We start from the raw sequence: 12502 nt of genomic DNA on the forward strand, positions 1-12502 counted from the left end.
TAACATCTAACTTCACAAGTTTTTAAAGTTACTGGATGAATAACCTCTAACTCACAAATAATATATTTACAAAACATACATGACCTACATTGAAATGTATCAGTCTTCATGTTTTTATCTTTTGCTGTCACAATCTGTTCCTTATAGCATAAACAATGCTTTAAATGCTTGTCATATTACAGCTAAACATTGGTTTACTGGATAAAGAATTCTTCAGCTTCTCATTACATAATAAAATATGCAAATGTTTTGTTGCAACATCCATAGCCATTTTTGTATGTCGGTTATATGTTAAAACCATTTTTATTTTAATTGTTTTCCTACTACTCCCAGTTGATGTATATTACACATCCTTCTTAGAATTACTAAAAGCTTTATCTATAGAACTTACATTATGAGCCATTTCTTGAATACAGTACTTTCTCTCACTTTTTGTATCCAATTATCTCCCATTTCATTTAGTTGTTCTCTTGTTACTATTGGATCAGTATACAGCTTTATTACTCTCTTCATCTGCTATTTTGGAATGTTCTAGAAAATGAAATTAGGATGCACACTAGATCTACCAAAGTCAGAATTACACTTGACATCCTTCTTGTATATATCTGTCATTAGCGTCCTGTGTGTGTGTGTGTGTGTGTGTGTGTGTGTGTGTGTGTGTGTGTGTGTGTGTGTGTGTGAATAAAAAAAAAAGAAATATATATATATATATATATATATATATATATATATATATATATATATATACTGTAATTACAAAATATTTGCAAAATAATATACTACTACCAAATTTATAATTATTATTAAATATATAATTTTGTTCCCATTTACCAAGTACAAGATTAGCATAGCTGTTGGCAATAGACAATACCTGTTGCAACACCTTTTATTTGTAGGTAATGCTTTCTTTGGAAAGTAAAAACATCATGTTCTAAAACACTGGACATTAATTCACAAACCACATTCAACTTAATATTTGAGAAATTGGCCTTATCTCTTAAAAACGTTCTAATTGATTGTATACAAATGTCATTTGGGATTATCTAGAATAGGGAATCAACATAAATAGTAGCTAGCAAAATGCTTCCATCTGGTATATTTTGCCACTACCATTCATATAACTTGTATTAAAAGTTGTTGGTATCAGAAATAAAACTCTGTGAAAAGACCGTCACATCTTTTAATTCTTTTTCTAAATTGAGATAGGCTCTGTAAGCTAGCCTCTACCTAAGACAATAGGTCCCATGGGGGGTTTTGATAAGCTTTTATGTATTTCTGGTAATTTATAGTACACAGGTGTAATCAGATGGGAGGCATGGAAATAATTGATTAAATCAAGTCCAATCATTCCATACAAGTGCATAGAGTATATGTTAGGATTTAATTCATACATCAGTGGGTCTAACTGTCTTACATTTATCTTATTCTAAGTAGTCTTGTCTACCAATTCAAAAGTAGATTCTATATATTCATTTCTATTCATAACTATTGCACCTCCCTTATCTGAACTTTTTAATACTATATCTTCAAATTTGTAAATCATAGTGTTTGTTTTTCATTATATGTCAAATTCTGCAATGTAGTACAAGCATGGCAATTATAAATGTCATTTTCACATGCCCTATCATGTGCTTGGACAACAGGATTTTTAACCAGTATACTGGGTTTCCGTAAGGAAGCATTAGTAATAGAATCATCAGTATATACAGTTCTTAGATTTAAGTTTCTAGTAAAAAGTCTTACTTCAGTAATATCAACTATATTATCTTTAGTAGCTGGAATAAAGGTTAAACCCTTATGTAGAAATGATTGTAGAAAGCATGAAAAGGTATAATCAGATAAATTCACAATTATATTGTCTTTTCTGCTTCAAACGATTGTGTCACCGGTGCAGGATGACTCTTGCTTCTGTCTCTTCTCCATCTTTTTCTGAGCCTCTAATTCTGCTTTCACCCCTGATTGAAAGTGCTGCATCTTTCCATAGCAGGGGGAAATCTAAAGTGTCTACGGCTGTAAATCAATTTGCATCTGTAACCAGATTATTCATTGTAGTTTCTGGCAATGTTACTTCAATGTCATTTTCTTTATGGGGTTCATAACCATGGGAAAACTTGTCAAGTAGATGATTCTCTGTTTTGTTGCTACCATCTCTGGGCCAGGACAAAACATCACCCTTTTTAAAGCCATTCCAGACCCTTTCTATTTTTTTCTTTTAGTTATTTGTTGCATAATTTCTTTCAGTAAAGTTCTACTACTGGGCCTAGAGTTAATTGTCTCTGTTATTTGTTCAGATGCTTCACTTTATCCAACAATTCAGCTTCAATTAGTTTAAAAAAGCTAACATTAATTTCATGTAGTCTTTACTTAGTTTCAAACTTAATAGTTGCCATTTCCTTAATAATTCAAGGCAATGCATTCTGTATTTTGAAATATGGGCCTGTTTGTAAAGAAAAGAGGGAGTGCAATTTGTATGCATATCCATGTTCTGTGAAACCATTCACAATTCATGAAAAAAACAACAGCAAAAGAATGTTTTCAAACAGATTAAGACATAATCATACTAAAGAAATTGTTTTACCACAGACGAAAATCATTTAGCCATCATAGACAAAATTTATTCCACAGCTTTAAAAACACAAGCCTTTCCAAATAAAATAACTTTCACAAAAATTTGTCAAGTGTTAAGATGTTCAAAAGGCAAAGCGGTGTTTAATATTCAAATGTAAAATAGTATATGGCATCACTAAATACGATACCGATTACATTCTTTGACATTCAGTACATTCCTTCAAAGTGACCCTGTCTCAAAGGTTGTGCTTTTAAAATACATTCAACATTTATGACATTATTCAAACCTGGTTCATGATCTGCCCTCAGCAAATGTATTCATTTATATTCTGCTGCCTCTGTCTTGTTTTGTATACCCCCCTTTACAAGTATTTAAAGTTATAGTGTCCAAAACTAGAAATGTACTCCTTTTATATTGCTTATAAACAAAGGGGTTGTGTATTTGCCATCATTAGACTAATCACTGAGTATAATGTTCCATTTGGTATGAATGTGTCCAGTCCCTTGCAAAAACTGGAATGCCAACAGAAATGAGATATACCTTACTAAAAGTATACAAGGTCTACACAATAGGTCCTACATGGAGTGCCTCAAAACCTTGTCACAAGTAACCTGTAGACTGCTAGGAGTTGACCTGTGTCTGGCATGCAAAGCATCCTCCAACCTAATACTGATGTATTTTGTGCACATCAGCAAGTCAAATAGCATCAGAAATACTCAGTCTAGGGATCTAAACCTCTTCTGCAACATCAGTAGAGCAGTTTGAGAGTACAGGATACCACTGCTCTGTACAGACCCTCAATCCACATAAAACAAAACTTATCCCTGTCCATATTAAAGTTCAACTTGGATCTATGGTGGGAAATGAAAAATCTACCCCAGGACTGCCTCCCGTACTACTAATGGGCAGATGCTGCTTCTAAATGCTTTATCCGATGCATGAGTCCCCTCAAAATACATATGCTATGAGCTCAGTTATTCTGACCATGGCTAATATATAATTATTGACATGGGACGAATAAGGCCACTCCTATCACAAAATGGGATAGGTTAATTTGAGCACAAAAAATAAAATTGTATAGGTTTAAAATGGGAAATGGTCCACAAAGGACTAGTCTAATACTTGCCTATGAACTGATTAATGACAGGCAACCAAATGCCTAGGGAATGTGAATTCTTGACAAGGGGCTTATTACCCATCAACTGCTGTATATCTCCTCATGGATAAATACACTTGTCCACCCTTCTTCTTAGCAATCCTGATGATAATATGTAACAACATGGCCTTTGTATATCCAATGATGTTTTCTAGCATACCTGACATCAGACAAGTTTGACAGCCTGTCAGTTATTCCATGTTCCAAACCTGTACCTAGCTTTGATTGTACTTGCGCGAAGATGCCAAAGTTATGAGGTCACTGGCTGGTTTATTTCTGTAAATCTGTACCTCTTCTTGATCCAGCTGGTCAAACACTTCCACTTAATCCCCCTTTCCATATTTATCTATTAAAACCTGTAGAGTATGGGTTATTTTGGGTTTCTGCTACCTCCTCGTTTCAAATTTAGGCTGTCTGACATACCTTCATTCAACTCCAGGTGTGACAATGTACTTTAGCACTACAGTGTGACAAGTTTTGTCAGCCTGTACTGTGACACAGCCCATTCACACGTTCAGTCAGAATCGCCTGATGATCTCCATTTGTCTCCACTAACCACACACACACACACACACACACACACACACACACACACACACACACACACACACACACACACACACACACACACACACACACACACACACATGTTTTATTTGGCATTCACCTTTGCTAGCAACTTCTCCAAACTGTACTTGATTTGGAGAGTCCAAAATGAATCTAAAACAGTAATCTGAACCATAATTACATAATTCATTAGTGACCATATCCAAGTGAGCTAATTGCTGCTTACTCAGCACCCTTAGAGCTGTGAGGAATAATGGTCATTTATTCGTGATCTATGCCACATTGCTACCCCCTCATTTCTTTTGACTTTACATTCTTTGTCACTTACAATCACCTTCTTTTTCTCTTTCATTGACGAAATTCACACACTCTTATGCTTGCTTCACTTACTGTTCAGTTACTAAATGAATAGCACATCTCCACACTCTGTTAGAAAGTTGCCTACTATATGCAGTCTTTTGCACTGTGCTATGCCTGTATATGTTTAGTGCATGCATGTGCGGGGGTAATATATACATAAACATGCATGCACATTTTCTGTGTATGTATATGAAGAACTATTAATTATTTTATACATAGCTATATATCAAGTGCCTTGTACAGGGAAGAAATTCATTATTAAAACAAACAGCAGTCAGACTGTAAAATCAAATTGCTTTCATTAATGCTTTATCAGTGGAATAAATTTGCAAGTGTTTGAATTTATTTAATCATTCATTTACTTTTCGGGAAAGTCCAACTAACTCTAGAATATCTATTTTCAGTGGAGACCTGAAGAGAAACACTACAGATATGTAGTAAATTGAGATATATGAGAAAGTCAGTAAAAGATCAAAAATGCATTCAAAATGCGATAAGAATCCAAAATACAACTAAGTACAGTTTAGCTACACATACTACAACTAAATTGCACACATTATATCAATGTATGCATTGTACAAAGGTAGAGTCATCATACTGCCATGACAGAAAGTTTGTATCATTATTATGATTTATGAGAAGTGATTACTAGACAAGGGTGATTAACCACTACAAGAAGGAAAAGGGAGAAACGTGAGTTGTACAGTAGGGATGGAGGGGTAAATGTATACTTCAAGAATCTGATAATATTCAGTATAAAGAAAAAAATGAAGGTTAGACTATGGAGATTAAATACTGAATGGAAAAACTAAATCTACTGGGAATAATGAAAAAAGATGTGGGTGTATAGGAACTCAGAAGTGGATGTGCACAAAGTGTTAGGGGGAAAGTGAGATTTGTCATTTTAGCTTGGTTTAAAGATCTTGGAAAGGTAGTTTATTGGGAGTAAATGATTGTTGGGTGGAATTTTGCTTTATATAAAATGCGAGAGAGTATATAAACATTTATATAGATAAGTGCTTATTTTTATACTATTTATTCTTTTTTTTGAGTTAATTGTTTCTTGGTTGAGATTGTATTTTGAATATCACAAGGTAATGATGAATTATTTAAATACGTCATTCTTTTTACTGTACTTCTTCTGAGGAAGTTCTATACATACTATGGATGAAAGCGCATATAAGTTTTAAATAAAATGAGGTGATTTGTGTTGCAGTTTTGCACTCTTTTACTGTTTCAATAATTTTGTTTTAGCCTTGTTTACAGCAAGAGAATGGCTATGCTTTACTTGAAATGCTTTTAGTGCACGTTTAAAAACATGGTGTTAAAGGGTTGAGTCTAATAGTAGGAAGATTGCTCCAGTCATTTGCTACTAAAAATGAGTATAGATTTTTGCCTCTTAAATTTTTAGGTTTATGTAGTATGAGAAGGTTTGTCTTCTGATCATAATAATCTTGTAGGACTATAGGTATGGAGAACAGAAAGTAAGGAAGGTCATGCACTAGGTTTGTAAACGATGTTATTGGGCGGTTTAAAGATATAGATAGGTTAGGTGCTGAGGTATCTCAAGCCATTTAAATGATTGCAGTGGAATGCAGTAAAGGTAACATTTGTGGAACTAGCTAGTAAATATGTCTTTTTTATTATAGCAAGATTCAAGTTTGGACCTAAGTGAGATTTGGAGATTGGTAAGAATAGGGGCTCCATAGAGGAATGAATGCATATGGTGAGCACTGATTAGTGTGCCAGCAATCATGTAATCAATGACATCACCAGTCAAATTAGAAGCAGCAACCATGGACAGTAGTGCAATCACAGTGAAAATGTTCATGATGTATACATGTTTTGATGTTTCTAAGTTTAGATAAATGTGAATTTTTAAAACGCACTTAAAATGCTGTATGAGAATGTACTGTAACATTAAATATCACCACTAAAATAGAAACAATAATTAAACTTAGGAGGGAAGTGGGTCTGCATTTACTATCCATAGCCCCCACTACAATTTTAATGCAGTATCAGAGTCAATTAATCCCTCCTTAAATTATGCTAACTCTATTAATGCCTAAAATTAGGGCTTGTGGATGACTGGCCAGATGCTTTCTCTCCCTACCATGGTGTATGTGACTCCAATGTAGACTAATTATTTCTTTGCTACATAAAAAGAGCCATATGTACAGTGTACTGTGCAGGTCACCTAACTGGTATTACATCTGATTAAATGACTTATGTGGAAAATGTTTTTTAGTGGATGGATGTGCTCTGAATGTGTTTGCATCGACCAGGTTCCACATATTTTTGCAATGTCAATGTATCTGAATTTTTTTTTTTATTTGGACTTTTATAGTGATCCAGGATTTGCTTCTGATGTTCACATCTTTTAAACACTGAACTTACAAGATGAGGTGCAAGGGTATTAATGGAGTGCAAAATGGACCAGGTTTTATACATTATATTCTTAACACAAAACTTATTCCCATAAGTGGTGGTAAACCTAAGGCATAGTTTGTGTAACATGTTTATTTTCTAGAAGTTTAATATGGAGTATTGCATCTGCCTGATCATTGATGTAATAAAGCTACCAGAATATGCCCTGTGGATGAATCTGTGTGATAATTCATCAGATGTTGCCTTGTAATTCTCATCAGTACTCCAGATCTTGATGAAGGGCATTAACTGAGATTTAGATAAACAAGCAGTCAATTGACTGAGATGGCAACTAATAATGTGTAATAATGAATTTTTACTAAAATATTTTCTTTAGACAGTTATTACAGGCACATCCAATGCCAAGGAAATTTTTACATACAAAACTTCAGTACTTAACAATTCTGCTTTTGTGGCAAAAGTGAATTCCATAATTATCAGTATTCAGACATTTAATAAAGTTAAGGAGACCTTGCTGGTCCCCTTTCCACCTTGGCTGTCAGTTGTCCAGGTATCATTTCCACATGTTAGCATTGAGTAAATGTGTGCATTCCTAGAACTGTTGTAGGTGTATCTTAGTTACAGAAACACTGTTAAAATGTCTGTATTAAATGTGGCCAAAGCTGATGGCCTTATAACCATATCCTTCTATGTGGTGGCAACACTCTTGATAAGAATAGATACATTTCATTCAGTTGTGCCACCATCATTAAATTCGGAAATGTATAGGTTGCCAATTTCAAGCTAGTAGCATAGTGATCCAAGGCCAGTGTTGTGGAATACTGATATATATAGGCATAAATACCAATGCAATTTCACTTGAATTTCTGAGAACAATTCCAGAAATGCTGTGCTGTCTTTTATATACAACCTTACCTGAGGTAAAAGAAGGTTCAGGCATGATTCCAAAAATAAAAACATAGCACTGCCGGACTATGAGAGTAGATAGGTGATGATTTTATTACAAGAAACATAGACCGTGCTAAAAATGTTTAAAGACATTTGATCTTGTATATAAACCAACAGTAACAATAACAAATACTGTTGGTTTATATACGAGATCAAATGTCTTTGAACATTTTTTACTGGTGGTAACAAAGTTTTAATGTTTTAGCAATTTGTGTTGATAGATAGGTCACTATGAGGTTTAATAGTGTTTTAAATTTTATTGGTTGCTGGTTTTATTATTTAATTGATTGATTAAATAAGTTGATGCATGCATAGCTAGCAAAGCGTTTGTAGGAACATTACTCCAATGATGCCTTGGGTTTATGTGGATTAAAAGCATTAAGTCTAGGTTTCTTGTAATAAAATCATCAGCTAACTATCTACTCTCGTAGTCTGGTGGTGCTTTGTTTTATTTTTACTTAGTTGTATTATACTAGGGCTTTGCTTGGTGTACTTGTTACTAATGATTCCAAAAATGCAAAGGGATGTTTCATTTGGGCATTGTTTTAGGGAAAGAAGGGATCAGAGTCCCTCGATGTTTTGGTTTGTTTCTGTGTATCTAGGGTAGAAGGTAAAAATGCTAGGATAGAGATATTTCCATCATATGTTCACTGGCTAATTGTTGAGATATAACTACTACCTCAGAAAATACTCTCTTCTATTTAAAATTGTTTATGCTTAGTTGGGAATCCAGTAGAAAATATAGCATCTGTTTGATTTTAATTGCTTAACCTTTATAAACTGGAATACCTCTCAAAGTCCTAGTGCAAGAAATCTGTGGAAAGCCTGACAAAGTGGGAGGACTAAGGCCCCAAAATAGGGACAGATTTTAAATATTGCTCTTAGAAAGTTAGAAAGTTGCTAGAGTAACAGTTTCTGTTAGCATACATCTTCATCTTCTAAATGATTTGAAGTCTGAAACTCAAATGTATGTAATTATTTAGTAACTTCAGTCCTCAGATCATCCCAGTAATTTCAGAAAGCCACACATGTTATGGGGAAAAGACCAAAAATAAGAGGCAAAAGTCTGGACAGTGGAGAGCTATGTAACCAGGGTATCCCAAACTACCACTCCCTCCCTGATAATCAGGTGTTGTGGTAAGTACAAAATCCTGCCCTGTTAAATGATATTAAAAAAAAAATCTCCCTCTGCTAAATATTGTACAATATTCAAGCAATTTCACAGCAGAAAGACAAGAAGATTGAAAACTGGATGTTAAAAATGTTTTCTGCTTTTCATCTTTGCCCTCAGTTTTGTGTATAATATAGATATAATACTTATTTTTATTTTTATTTTACATTTGTTGACCGGGCTAGTCCAACTGGATACATGTCCATTTTCAGTGGAGGCCCGAGGAGAAAATCTTCAGTAAAGTCGTACTAAATAAGACATACAGAAACATCTAATATAAAATTTGACAATAGTTTAAAAAAGACTAAAAAAAGTAGAAAGATTTGAGAAAGGCACTTAGATAAAGTATTACAGCATCAGATTAAGTAAAATTTAGGAAAATGACTGTATAAAAAGTGACTAGTACAATCAAGCATGGTGAGTAGTACTCAGGAGTGACAGAGTTAGGAATTAAGAAGGAAAGGTTAGTTTAAAAATCAAATAAGTAGAGAAAAAAACGTTTAGTCAGGGTTGTTGCAAGAGCATAGCCAGTGGTTAGAGAGGAAAAGTTTTAGGTTAATTTTAAATAGTGGGAGTGAGGTTAGGGTTGTAAGGTCTTGTGGTAGGAGATTCCATATTTTGCCAACTGAATTAGAGAATATGGTGTCTCCTGCTAAGTTATTTGATAAGGAAGTATGAATCAGCATTCTATTAGAGGAGCGTAGATTCCTTAGGTTATTGTATGGTCTTATGAGGGTAGAGAGCATTGGAGTGTTGTCGGGATGGTTTAGGGCTTTGTGGGCAATTGTAAGTTGGTTAAATTGTATTAGGTGAGGTAATTCAAGCCAGCCTAATTGTAATATGTACATAAATGGGGGAAATAAGAGACAACAGGAAAGAACAAAAGTGGCTGGACAGCACTACCCACATAGCATAGAGTACTCCTACCTTTCCTCTTACCTTTCTACCCCCATCCAGTCTCATCTATGGAGATGTCAACACCCCCCCCCCTCTACTTCATCCTCTGTGGTTAATGTACCTTAAAAGAAATGCATCACTTCAATTTGCTTTTTACCTTCTTTTTTCTCCACACATTTTATTTTTAATTCTTTTTTCCTAAAATTCACATATAGTGGCAACTGCCCCTTAACTGTACACTTCTTGTGATGTCATCTGTGGAATACCTAAAGCTTTCCTAACTACACATTTGCTCCTATTCCAAGCTGTTGTCATGGACACATGCTTTTACATGACTGGGATGGCAGTATGTACTGCAGAATAATGGATCCAGTTTGCATAACTGCAAAAAGCTTTGTAAGAGAGGTTTTACTTTTACCCCAACATACAAGAGGGATATTTAGAACTTGTTAATTGAGCTGAAATTATTTTCTAGAAAATAAACTTGTAGAAACATTCATATTTCACAGGAAGATGTACTGGCTTTGAAAATGAGTAGTAAAACCCTTCCATCCAGCCACCTTTGAATGACATTATGAGTATGACTTCTGAAGATTGGTTGGTGGCAAACCTAGGATGTAAAGGAAATCTTTGTGTGACCTTTACAGAAATAGATATTCAGACTATGAAATTAGCCAGAGTATGTGTGTGGGGGAGTGTTCATGAATTCTGTAATGAAGTATTCATATCCTACTCTAAAATCTATTAGCTTCTTTTTTGATGCTTTAATGCTCCAAAGCTTGTTACGAAAACAAAATTGCCACTGATTCTAAAGACAACCACAAAGCATTCTATAGCTATGTCAAGAATCTCAATGGCAACACTCAGATCTGCTCTGAGTTACAGCACAATGGTACTAAGTATATAGAACCAAATGATATTGCCACCATCCTGGCAGATAGGTTCAGTGGTAACTTTACCCCCTCTCACCCCCTAAAGGGCCCATCTCTATACCGGAAGAATGAAAAGTTCCTGTAATCATGGCTGCACAGGTAAAAACTACACTCTCCAAAGCCAAGAGCACAGGATCCATGGGACCTGACAACATCCCAGGCTGCATTCTACATGAACTACAGAACAAACTGGCACCCCGCATAAGTACCATGTTCAATCATTGCCTCACCTCAGGCTTTGTGCCCATTGAATGGCACACAATGATGGTTATCCCACTCCACAAAGGGGGAGCCACCATGGGCCCCGGGAACTACCACCCCATTAGCCTAATGAGCCTGGTCTGCAAGGCTATGGAATGTATTATCATGGAACTTATAAACAATGACAAAGGTAATCTCCAAACTTTGGAACCCATCCAGTTCGGGTTTGTAAAAGGCAGATCATGTCTCCTAAACCTGATAGACTTCTTTGAAGCAGTCACCAAAGCCATAGATGAGGGTAATGTGGTTCACACAGCCTATCTAGATCTTGCTAAGGCTTTCAACACCATCCCTCACTCTGAAATTATAGATGAACTCATTAAACTAGGTATAAATCCCTTTGTCACAAGATGGGTTGTGAACTGGCTCATTGACAGAACCCACACTGTGAAAGTAGCAGACTCCAAATCTGACTTCAGACCACTGACAAGTGGAGTACTACAGGGTTCAGTCCTGGGTCCTTTCCTGTTTGGTATCTACTTCTCTGAAGTACAGGCTAACACAGAAGGTCTTTGGCTAACAAAGTTTGCAGATGACTGCAAACTAGGAGCCATAAACAAAACTGATAATGATGTGGACATCCTACAAAAGGGCCTCATTGAGAAAGATGCCAGGTGTCAAAGCCATGGCCTCAAGCTCAATGTCAAAAAGTGCATTGTCATCTCTTTTGGTAAAAACTCTGTACCCATGAACTACCACATAGGCAGTAGTCTACTTAACACCGAAAGTGTGATAAGAGACCTTGGGACACAGGTGGACAGTAGTATCTCCTTTAATAATCACATCGCCACAGTAGTCAGGAAATCCTTTTACATGGCACACCTCATCACAAAAGGTTTCTCATCCAGGAAAAAAGAGGTCATTGTTCCCCTCTACTCATCACTCATTAGACCCATTATAGCCCTACAGCCTCCCTTTTGGTATGTACCTCACAAGACATCTACAACAACTGGAAAGGCCGCAGAAATACCTCACAAAGAGGAATAGTGGTTTCAAACAAATGCCCTACGCAGACTGTCTCAAAAAACTCCAGCTTTAATCTGTCACATATCACCTACTCAGAGGTGATCTCTGCTTAACATACAAAGCTATGTCAAACCCAGACCTGTTGGACATGTTCCACTTAAAAAAATCCCAATCCCTCCGAGCTACACTGTCTAGGAACCTAAACCTTGTCACCACAATAAACAGAACATGCTGGAGGGATGGATTCCTGTCCCAGAGACTTCCCATACTCTGGAACAAATGACCTA

This window comes from Protopterus annectens, chromosome 7.part0 (genome assembly GCF_019279795.1).
Source record: "Protopterus annectens isolate FY-2018-M chromosome 7.part0, PAN1.0, whole genome shotgun sequence".
Classification (NCBI taxonomy): Eukaryota; Metazoa; Chordata; order Ceratodontiformes; family Protopteridae; genus Protopterus; species Protopterus annectens.